Source organism: Alligator sinensis, unplaced genomic scaffold (genome assembly GCF_000455745.1).
Source record: "Alligator sinensis unplaced genomic scaffold, ASM45574v1 scaffold451_1, whole genome shotgun sequence".
NCBI lineage: Eukaryota > Metazoa > Chordata > Crocodylia > Alligatoridae > Alligator > Alligator sinensis.
Window position 1 is genome coordinate 160442 of NW_005842097.1, and position 12782 is coordinate 173223.

Consider the following 12782-nt stretch of genomic DNA (forward strand, 5'->3'; position numbering starts at 1 on the left):
CGGAGCCAGCGATAGCACGGCGGGGAGGGCGGGGCCGAGCGCAGGGCGCACTGCCGAGCGCCGAGCGATGGATGGGCGCGCGGGGCATGCTGGGAAAGGGGCGCGGGGCCACGCCCCGGTGCGGGCGGCCCGGCCTGCCAGGCGCCACCTGGGCCCTTCCCGCCCACGGGGCCCAGCCCCACGTGCCGTGCATGACCCGGCGCCGCAGGGAGGATTGGCCACAGAAGCCCACCTCCACCTCAGCCAGCTGGGCCCAGTGTCAGGCCACGGGGAAGATCCACACGTCTCCAGTGGGTTCTTTCCTCCTCGAGGAAAGGCTGTCGTTGCCGAGGGCTGGCTCACTTCACACCTGGCGTTTGTGCGAGGCGGTCAAGCGCGCCCACCTGCGGCAAAGGTGGACGTGGCGGCACGAGGCGGCTGGTAGATGCGATTGTGTGCTGGGCGCTTCCAGCGAAGAAGACCCGGAGAATTGGGCATACCGCTGTAGCAGAGTTGGCCCGCCTGCCACCGCCTCATATATAACATGAGTGTATATGTGCACGTGCTCCTGTGAGATGGATTTCCAGATCGTAGCCTGTTTAGAGTGGGTTTCAAGCCGTGGGACCATGTATTTTAGGCCCAACCCTTCCATTGGCTGCCAGCGATAATTCTGCAGTTCGCAGCCACGCACCTGAGCATGCTGGGAACAGACCGGAGGTTGCTAATACGCCCGACAGGTTTCGTTCTCAGAGCCCCCTTGCAGAGTTGTATGTTTGGCCCTGCTCTCTGTAGCCTAGATCCCCCTTTGCTCCTCAAGGTAGGAGCATCATGTCCCCCTAGTCATAGTTATTGCTTTATTTCACCTGGAAGAGGCCTGTGTTGTACTACTCCATATTACCTAGACCAGCGGTTCCCAAACTCTGGCAGATTGCATGCTGCCAATTTAAAATGATACAACATGAAGTACCAACAGCAAATTTTTGTCATATAAAGTAATTATAATCAATCTGTTAACATGTACCACTGAGGTTGTCTGCATACCACTTAGGGTGGCCATCATAGAGGACATTCTGGTTCTCTGCTACTCCGTCCTCTATTAATACAAAGCCCAACACCTTTATGTTCTCTATTTTTCTTGAAGAGAAAAATAGAAAAATAAAGAAATATTTTTTTCTTCAAGAAAAATAGAGGACATAAAGGTGTCGGGTTTTGTATCAATAGAGGACAGAGGACAACCAGACTGTCCTCTTATGATGGCCACCCTAGTACCTCTGATGGTACGTGTACCACAGATTGGGAACCGCTGACCTAGACCAATGATTCCCAGCTTTTTTAGGCTCAAGGCACCCCTCATTAGACTCAAAGCTTCTTTAATTGTTATGAGTTGTGCAGCACCCTATTTCAAAAACTAACTTATTTATTCCTTGCAGAGGAGCTGAGTAGTGGGGACAAGGGAATGTGGCCAAGCAGGGGTAAACCTGGGCTTGTGCTTATCTACTAATCTCACACCTCCTACACCCATCAAAGAATTGAAAGAATCTCACCCTGGTTAAGAATAAATGACCTAGACATATGACCCCTTCTTACATTATTAGTACTTAATAAGAAATAGGATGTTTCTGGGCACTGCTATGAACAGAGTCTTTTTATCTGAGGGTCAGTCATTTAAAACCACTTCAGCTCCCAACAGGAGTCAAGGGTTATTATTTTCCAAGGTACAAGGGGTTAAGTGCCTACCTCCCCTTTGACTTAAAATTCTTCCCAGGTAAGTGGTATTTGGTGGCCTCATGTGAGATTAATTTGATGGGTCTTATTTTCACCTAGCTCACTACCGCAGTTTCCACTAATTAGCAAACTTGGTAGAGGCCGAGAACTGGGTGCTCCACATGACCTGTAATACTTCTGATATATCAGAGGAATTCTGTATTGTACCAGTCTGCTTATTTTTGTTCTACTTGACCCATGCAGAGTTCAGTGTTCACATCTTACCGTTCCAGCTCTTTCATTTTTTTTAAAGCCAAGAAGAACAATTAGTCCATGTTAGAAACTAACCTGGTATCAAATGTTGGCATCTGTTCTGCAGTCTGATCCAGGTGGGCAACCCACACTACATTATCATTTTTATCACCTTTTGCATCACTCTGAATTTGGCCCATTTTGCTGTTACATAACTGCAATCTTACAGAAGCATAAGGGGGAAATAAAGGCTCAGAACTGACCTGATTTAGTCACAGGAATAATTTAATGTTATAAATAACCAAAGGAGCTGAATTTTTAAACAACCAATTTGAGTTGGATCCATTACTCTCTACTTTTCAAAACAATGCAGTCTTGGTTCAATTACTTGCAGAGAGAACCAGGCAGCTATGAAAAAGAATGTAGAATCCCACTTATAATCACTTCCCTCTTTAGCATGGAAAATGCAGGCTCAAGACCAATTTGCTGTTAAAAGCAGAGATGACTTTTATGATGCTGTAAAGGAAAAAATTCCCCTCTTAAGATACTGCAGCTCTGATGCTATTAACAAATTGTATTGTATATAATAAACCATTAGTGTATTTAAAAGGTGCATTTGATTTATTTTTTACATTAATAGAGCATATTGATCAAAAAAATCTTACGAACATGAATAGTGGGGGGTTTTTTAATAATGCTATTGATTTAATTTCAAAACATAAGAATGTCCTCAGCCCATAAAGACAGAGAAGAAAGAGAGTGTTAATTGCTGCACTGTACCAAGGCAGTACAATTGGCTTAAGTATAAGGTAATGCTTATCTATACTACTGCTGGTATCCATGGTCATCTATATAAGTGCTTTTAGGATATCTTTTCCTGGGGTTTATGTAAGGAAAATGGTGATATGTAAAAGGGATTCAGTCTGAGGAATGTGTTAATAAACTTGTGGTTCACATTATTATTAGATGAGATAACCTGGTTATTTCTTTTTCAGTGAGACAAATGAGTAGATTTTTTTTTGAATGACGTTGTATAAAGCCATCAAGATGTGCATATGCTTTAGGACCCCAACCCTGGCCACTGATCCTATGCTTGCAGTACCCTGTACCTATGAGTTATCTCACTGAAACCAATGGGGTTCTTCTTGCATAGATCTATGGCTAATATCTGGATGTGAATGAATACACAGCTGACTTTCCCCTTCTTCCATTTCCTGACACTTGTTGTCTGACCTCATTTACTACATCACTTCTCTAGTAAGCACCATTCCCTGTGAATAATTAGGGGTGTGAGTCATGATTGCAGGTTTGGGCTCTCAGGCTTTAGTCCTGTGGTTTGTTCTCTCTGGGAGTGCTCAGCTAGTGTTGAAGTTTCAGGGTAAGGCTTTGTCTCTATAAGGGAAAAGCCTAGAATAGCTAATATGGAAGAGTAGCAACATTACATTAGCTCCTTGTGTGAGTGCTCTTATTCTACACTACGAATACCATGCAAAGAAACTCCAGTTTGGAGGTAACCTGTTTGGAGTAGTTATTACTTGGCTACTGCCTTGCTAGTTCTCACTAACTTCTGTGGCATTCCCTGGCTTCACAAGCCCTCATGTTGCAAGTCCTTTAGTGTGGCATCAGGTCTTGTCTCTAATGCATGTGATACAATCTCAAAACAGTGCTGAAAAATGTTCACAGAAGTGGCATGATGGCTGTCCCACAGATGACTGTCAACAAGCCAGTGGGGTTGTGCCTGCTGGGGCTGAGGGTATGCATTTGACTTCACCAGAGACAGATCTGTGAGATAAATCATAGTTTAATTACTATAAATGGTCTAGCAAGGTAGGGTGGGTTTGATTAACAAGAGAGTAGACTTGATATGCAACATTTATCCTGGATTGTACAACACATTGAAACAGACAGTGTGAGTCCCTGAGCCAGGGAGTAATGTTCTTTGTAAATGCAGATAACAGTTTTCAGGCAAGTACTCTCTGCTACAACTAGAATTGTTTGTTCCCACTGTAATGACTGCATGACATAGACCTCATGTAAAGGGGGATTCTCTGCTTTCCTTAATGGAACTCTCATTAGTCCCTACAGTAAGTACATCAAGTACATCATGTGGAATAGGCACACTCATGGTGCAAAAAGTGTTGTTCTTGCTTCTTGCAACACAGCCTGGACTTCCCACACCCAGGTTCTTTGTAAACAGGGACCTCTTTACTGCATGCAAATGTCAAAGGGCTGTGATACAGGGGACTGTGCTCACAGTGAAGCACATGCACATGGGGACAAGCCCTGTGTCCAGCAGGGCTTTCCTGCACAGCCTGGGACTGTCTGGGGCAGGTCCCAGCCATCTCCGGGCTACATAGAGACTGCTCTGCGCAGCCTGGAGCTGGCTGGGATCTGCCCTTCCTCCGCAGGTGCTTCCCAGCCCTGTGCTTCAATTGGGAGAATAGGGCAGGAGGCTGCTGGTGAAGCAGTGTTAAGCTGCTCCTGTTAAGAGTCCCCTCCCCTACAGCTGTTTCCCAGCTCTGTGCCCAAATCGCTAGAATAGTCTGTGCAATAAACATCTTGTGTAGACACACCCACAGAGAAGTAAATAACAGGAAGTCATGGGCCAGACTCTCAGTAGATGTAAATTAGCATGGGTCCAATAGGCTGTACATTGATTTACACTAGCTCCCAATTTAGCTGCCTCAGTTTCCATTTAGCTCCTCTCTGACTGTCTGTGTCTGGAATGATGCCCAGGCTGAAGTTTAAAATCATTTTGACAGATACCAGTGGTATCGTCTAGACCTTTCTCTCGTATCCTAGGATGTTTTTTTTCATACTAAGTATTGAGCTCATTTTATCTTTTGCAGCATCTGAGAAAAATACCTCTGTAGCAGCTTCTTTGAACATATTTATGTTCAGTTTGTTGTTTTAAAAAAGCTACACAGAATATTCCAGTTTCATTTGTGTGTGCAGCAGTCCTCCTGGATGAGAGCAGAACTTGGCCTGTTTTATAACCCTACTGTTGCTAACTGCTAACGGTGTACAGTGACAGCTGTAGCTTAAATGCAGTGGGCCTGTATTTATGGAGCAGGAAGATCTGATTCCTTTGCATAACACCATAGCCATGGAACAGTGTGTGGCTGAAGTCCTAAGTGGCCAGGGATTGTTTCAATTTGCTGGATTTATTCTGTGGTATGAAAACACCTCCCAAAGCAAAGTATGTTTGGTCATATCTTCTTGTGGGCCAACTATGCAGTTGGGAGAGATGTTACACAAATTTTCAATCTGGAATAGAAGCCTGAAAGTTTGTCTGACAACTCTCCAAACTCCATGATTGATCCAATAAAAGATATATTAAACATGCACATTCCCTGGACCATCATGACTACAGCACCACCCTCGTGAACTTGGGAATCTCAGGTAGAATCTAATTGCTGATTCTCATTTATTATCCTATTCCATCATTTTGCTTGGCCAGGCTTCTGTTCATGGTCTGTTTGAGCCAGTAAAATATTCCCCTGTAGATAAAATTAGGTGGCTTAAAATGCCAGCCCTTCAGGGAGGCTGGAATTTCTGGGAAAGTTTAATGAGCTCGAGGAGGCTCTGGATGACCTTTGGGTGAGGTGTGGGTGTGAAGAGAGCAGTAGAGAAAAGCAAATGAAGGTGGGAGAGTCAAGGAGGAGATGAGAGAAGGAAGAAAATAGGGGGTGGAACAGGGACAATTTCTAGGCAGTTAAAAGGCACAGTAACCTCTCCAAAGTAACACTATAACTTAAGGTAACACTGCTTTCTAACTAAGGCTGTGTGGCACGAGGCCCTGTAAATGCAGAGGCAGCCTATGGAAAAGCGATTTATGAATGCCACCAGATGGTGCCATCAGCTCATCTAAGAATAGCCTAGTGCCTGCTGGACAGCTATGCAGAGATTGTTTCACAATGTGTTGTCTTACTTAATACTTAAGTTTATTTTTCATTGTTTCTTCATGTCTGTGAAGGGAGCCTGTTTTATCTTGGTGGAGCAATAGGAGCAGTGTAATTTTTTTCAGCACAGTCCTTTACTGTTACACTTTCTGGAAGATGTGAAAATCAACGGAAGGAAAGAGCAATATCATGAAGTGTGACAATTAGTTTGCTGTAAATCTGACTGTCTGCAGTAGCTTCCTGCTGGCATCTCCAAGAGGAAACCCCTGGTTTTCAAATAGGCCGGTTTTAGAAAGCAGATGTAATGATTGAAGCTTGGAAAGATAATAGTCTATCTACTATATCACTATACCTAGTGTAGTTGTTGGGAGCATGGATTAGAGAGCACATTCTTCAGAGAGAACACCCTGCAAAGCCATACAGGGGAACCAGGGCAAACAAAATGATGGAATAGGATAATAAATGAGGATCAGCAATTAGATTCCACCTGAGATTTCCAAGTTCACAAGGGTAAAGTAGTGCAAAGGATCCAGGCAGGGAATACCAGGCCAGGTACTGGTCAGGGTAGAAGGCTGTGTAGTCTGCATGGCATGTTGATATATTAAGACCAATGTAAGTGAGTCAGTTCCCCACTTCCACAAGCATCAGATTCACCTAAAAATTCAAGCCATGCTTATTCTGAGGGAGAGACTATAACAAATGTTCGGCCAGCAAGCCAAAATAAAAAGGAGTCATTGGTGCAGTTCTCTTCTCAAATCCCTTTTAACAAATGTTCAATATACCAGAGATGTTTACTATAAACATTTTGATGCAAAGCCAAATTGTTTGATCGCTCAGTGTGGGGAGGACAGGAGAGCTGCGTTTCCCCCTGAATCTATGATTTTTCTGCTTTGTTTGCAGACTCATCTATCAAAAGTGACAACTTGATGATTTGTAGACAGTGCAGCTGAGAACTTGTCAAGCATCATTCATATGATTTGCTCATTAACTGCTTCAGTGTCGTCGTAATGTGCCAGGTATGTGGGACAAAGTTCTGTCTGTCTTCTTGGCCTTCATTGTAGTGTTATCTCACCCCTTTAATGCAGCCTGAAGAAGTTGGTATATATATCCCTTCTGATGTGCTTGTGTTACAGTGGAAAGCTGGCGCTTAAAAAAATGGTTTGAGGTTACATTAAGGAGGGGAATAGAAAATGATCCACAATCCAAAAAATGTTTTTATTTGTGACTATAATTATATTATGTTTTTTCATGGCTGTCCAGCTGGCTGCCCAGAGGCTGAACCCAGCTCACAACTGAGGCCCATCATGTCCCAGAGATGCCTGTGGTGAGCTGTGCCACACACTGCTTCCAGAACCAGAAGCAGCATAGCCACCCTCCTACAAGATGGCACCTGGGTTTATTAACTTTATTAAGAAGTGATAAATAGCCTGAGCACAATGTCATGCAAACCAGACTGCAGAGCTGGCTTGGTGTCTCTGCAGCTTGCCTAGCAAGTGGGCCATGAGGGAAGTAGACTGTGGGGCTTGTATGGGGGCAGGGGAAGGTGATCTGTGAAGCTGGAGGTGAAGTTGAGGGGGAGGTGGGCTGTAGGAAAGGGTAGCTGGTAAGTAGCAGCAGCCCCTGAGTCTCAGAGCTGGGACGAGAGGGCCACGTGGGCTAGGGGAGTAAGAGATCTCAGCCCTGGTGGGGCACAGCCCCATAGAGCCCTGACTGAATGGCCCCTTTGCCCTGACTGAATGGCACAGCCCCATAGAGCAGGAAGAGAAGCAGCTACCTTCCTCTCCCCTGCTGGCTGCACCTGAGCAAACTGCTGTAATGTAATCCAGCCCCCAGTGATCAAGAAGTTGGACAGACCTGACATAACTAGAGGAGACCAAAGCCACAACATTCAGATGTAGCTCAGAATTGCGTTTAGATGACAAACAAAACTGCGCTTGGGGCTCTTGGATCTATGACTACAATCGCCTTCCTTTTTCCATCCCTCCTTTTATAGCAATAAGCTGAAACTTTGAAAGCAGTATGTCTCAAACAATATGCAGATTGCCCCCAGCTATCACCTTCCTGTTAAGACAAAAGAAACTGGTGGCTTGACAGCAAACAATCTGTACTTTTCACAGACCTGTTATTGCTGTCATTTTCAACACAATCCGCTCATTCAAAGACCTTGTTGAAGTGATGTGCTTACATTTTGTCTTGAATGCATCTGCTTTGAGAGCTTTCATCAAAGCATGATTATAACTTTCATTTCTCTTTGCTCTTCTCTTCTGCCTCTACTTTTACAGTAGTTTCTGTGGTAATCTCACATATCAGTGCGAGGAATGTAGGTTAGTTGATGTTGGAAATGCACCCTCTTTGTCCTGCTGCTCTAAATTATTTTCAGATTGTGGACAGTTTCATAAAAGCAGCACATCTCCCTTCTGTCTCCCCAGTCATACTCTCAGATGGTTCTAATAGTCACTACAGTGCTGTGCTGCTTGAATACATACAATTAAGATACTATTCTGGAGAAAAGATGGGAATAAATTAGCTCCCCCTGATGTGCTGAGTGTGTATGCTGACTGATATCCACTCCTTTCTATATGACCATTCATAAACAACTTTTTATTTATTAGGACAAAGTCCCCACTCTTTACTCTTAGATTGTATTACTCCTGTGTGCGCACAAGACACAGTGCAGTTTGGCTTGGTCTTTCTTTGACACTGGTTTCTGAGGGAGTGAAAAATGTCACCCTCTAGCAGGATTCGATCCTGTTTGCAGCTGGAATCTCATTTTAGTCAGGTACCTGCTGAATTGGGATAGATACTCGATCAGGGCTATTTGGCACAAGAGAAGTCAGCAAAAATTCAATAGTTGACAGCTGATGCAAATGTTGGATTAATATGTTAATCTTCTTATATCTGCAGGCATGACATTTTTAACCTTCCATGTTTGATACTACCTCAATTTTGATGTTGCCCAGAGGCCAAATTTACCTGAGAAAAAACCACCAGAGAAAGAAAAAAGAAGGAAGCTGCTATGCAAGGTTGGTTTGTATTCAGTTGTTGTAAACAGCTAAACCTCAGCTGGTGTTAATCAGCTTTGCTTTATTGGAATCAATGCACTGGTTTGCTCCAAGTGAGGTTCTGACCCTTAGTTTTTTATTAAACCTACAGTCAAACCCTAAGCTCGGTTCATGTGGAGTTTCATTACAAACTGAGAATAGGTTTATCAAGAGCTCTTCTAAATGTCATGCACATGAGCCCATTTGTGGCTGGTGAATTGCTTTGTGTAGAGGCCCTGAGGGAGTGGGAGTTTCTCATTCTCCTGGTTTCTGATGGAAAACCAAGAGAATCTCATCCATTTCCACTGAACTGTTTTGAGAATTAGGCTCTAAATCTGATCTCACAGAGGCTCGTGGAATCAGTGCCCTCTCAGTGTACATTAAGAACGTCTGCACAGGGAGTCAGTGTGGGCGGGCTGCTCTATAGTAAATTCATACCTCAGTTTAACGTGCACTAACTTTCCAGCACAGACAAAACCCCATGTTGCAGTTTGCTCCCCATCCTGCTCCTAGACATCACAGCTACATGCTACTTTGCAGTGGGGATAGATTCTGGAGGCCAATCCAAGCCTATGTGACAGAAATACAGTCAAAGAATCTTCTTGGCCTTCCAGTTTAGATCTGTCAGTATCTGCTGTGTCTTTTCTCAGGGGACCATGTCTCCTCCATGGAAAGAAAAGAGGGATCTCTGTGCCCTACCACATTTCCATTTCCTAAAAGCTTAAGCATCCTCCACATCACCTTCTCTCTTTGCAGTGTCATTATTCTTAGTAGCCCTCGATTGAGGCACAGCATTTCTGGTATGTTTTGGTTCTATTTGGCTGCCCTCCAGCACTGAGCTGTTATTCATAATGATGCTGTAGCCATTACTTTAAAAACATGATCGACAGTTGAATGCTTACCAAATGAGTCACTATGTGAGCAGTGACTTCACTCTTAACTTTGTTGATGTTGTTGCTCTTCAGTTCTTCAAGTTGATGAGTCATTAAAATAATAATAAAGGGTTTTGTTGGGGCCGCACATCTCTCTGAAATCCTCAACACACACTAATTATAATGATTTTGCATGGAAGCCGAGTACTTGCAGTAGCATTTTGTCAGGGGGAACACAAAACGGTAGTGATGAGATGGGTTTAAAATAGTTGCAAAAGGCGTTAATTATACAGCTCCTCCTCTCCTGCCCCCCGACAAGTCTCCTCCAACCCCAAAGACTAAAACTCATATGGAGAAATATAAGGAGGTTGCTTTGAGGAATCAGATTCCCTTATGCTTCAGTAGTCAGTGATGCTTCTGACATGTGGAACATTATTGGAGCAAATAAAGAGCTCAACTTCGCTGCTATGGATGTTTAAGATTCCACTTCTAGCTGGAACCAAGATGTTGCATTGTTGAGCTGCCAGCTAAGGGCCAGAATACAGATTCTCTTTATTCTAACCTGGTTCCCATTGAAGGTAAAGGAAAATGTTTTTATGGAGGAGCTCTAGGATGGTTCTCCTCCTCATTATCATTATTCCTAAAGTGCCACAGGCCAGTGTGCAAATAAAAGCCAGGACTTGCACTCAAGGAGCTCAAGTCCTGCTCCTGTATTCACTGGGCCATGATCTGTTCTAGAAGCAAAGTGGAGTATGCCCCTAAGGGCACAGAGAGTGAACAGTTCAGATGTTTCCAAGTGAAACACCCTTGGAAATGTTTGAAAAGGGAATAATTTTATCCAGGGGTTATACATATGGCCCCAGTGCCATTCCTGCAACTTTTCAAAACACCTCAGCCCCCTCTAGCTCCAGTGTACGCAGGGTGGGGAGTGGGCTAGAGGAGGCGTCCCTGTCCTCACAGAGACAGGAGATAGAGAAGAGGAGAGTATGGAGAGCCCCCAGCAGAAAGGTAAGCTGGGGGTTGGCTCCCTACCAGCAGCATTCCAATTTTCTATCTCCTAATCCCCTAAACTTATCCTCTCTCCCTCTCAGATAGAAGGGACTGGGGCTGTGGCCATGGTCATAGGTTGCAGACCCCTGGTAGGGCAACATTACCCCTATAGCTATTGACCTTCCCCTGATGGTCAGGTTCAGAAGTAAAATGTCATCCATCTGTTGTACACTCTGGTTAGAATGAGTTAGTGGTATTGTGCATATAGGTATACCAGTTACAGCCCCGGACTCCATCATAGTATGAAATACCATAAGAAGAGAATGAAAAGAACATGTCTGACAATGCTAGTACCAGGTGTTACACCTGTTATCTCCTACCAACCTTAGTAAAGAAACCTCTTTTATGCACTAGATGGGAACCTGCCAAAAACTAGAGTTGTCCGAGCTTGGCGCTTGGAGCTCATGTTGCTTGTTCCGAGATAATTAAAGGTTTGATTGTATTGAACCCCCTACCCTGGAGAGACTGGTCACATCAGCTAATTAACTTGGGGCTCCTTCCAGGAGTTTGTACCAGACATCAAGTTCCAATTTATAGTCCATATAAAGACCACTGTGAGTGCACTTCTCTTTATTAACTCTTCATTTTTTATGTAAAAAGCCACACATTTTTATGTGGCATAAAAGCTACACAGCCAAATATAGCTTTCCTTTCCCTGGTGCCCTTCACACAAAATGCATTCCCAGAACAGCTTTGCAGAATTTAAAAATACTTCTTAGATGAAATAAGAACTAAGAGAAGGGGCGAGGGCAGAAAGGAGAAGCGAATAGAGATATATTTAGGGAAGAGTTTAAGGTAGAGACAGTCAGTAAGGCAAGACTGTTTCAACCTATTCACTGAGCTTGTTTCAAGGTAGTTGCAAAGGAGAAAGCTCTTGAGCTAACAGCAACATCATTTGGAGTCAGGACACTGAGAAGGGGAGTGAGGTAAAGAATAAACAGATCTGCATGTTTGAGTGATGCACATTCCTGGCAGGGAGTTATCCAGTTTTAAATATTATTATAAGTACAACTATTATATACATGGAAACAATGCAGGCAATAGATATTATATGAAGTATGTCATGTTATAAAGTAACAAGGGGCCTGTTCATCCTTTTGTCCAATACAAACTGCACCTATAACCTACTTGCCAGGCACCCACATGAACCCCACATGAAGCTCTGTGAAAAGGAAGAGGATTGTGCTCAGGAAATTTTCTTGCCTCCTTGAGAAGCTGATTCTAGTGATTAGTGTTTGCCTTTCCCAAGCTGTACCTCTGAGTCTTTTCAAAGGGAGTGCAGTTCACTGAACCATGGCTGACATAATTAATTAGATATAATCATACCCAGATAGGAACCCGACAATTAGAAAGCACATTGACTAACCCCAACTCCACAATTAGGCAAATCCACATGGAAGAGATTAATACCATCCCACCCATTCTACTGGGCTCTCTCTCAGGTTCACTGCAGGCTTTGCTATTTAGCAATGCCATTTTCATTCCTATCCTCCACACTTCACTGTTCACATTATTCCCAGGTTTGAAAGACGAGGGGTTCCTATGTTGCGGGGGGCAAACAGGGTCCACTCATAATTACAGCCTTTCCAGGGGAAGAAGCTGCATTCTTGTCTGGCTAGTCATGCCTGGGTCTGGGACTTTCTACAGAACCTGATAAGTGTTGTTTTATCTGCCGCGCATGGTTATTAGATACCATATAATAATGGAGGTCTGCCCTACTGTCAACGATGGAGTCCTCCTTCACTTACAGCAGCTGAAGTGAGTGGCTGTTGGAATGCAGGATGGCAGCCTCAGCCTTACCATCTGTGAGTGGGGAAGAATACATGGTGTCTCAGAAGTGGCTGCATTTCGGTACTGGGTTCAGTGATGCTTGTAGAGGATGGAAGTCATTATATAAGTGAGAAACAGGATCTAACAGTTATCCTGAATACAGCCCAACTATTGGTTCCAATCACCATTTCCCCCAAAGTGGTTAGATTTCA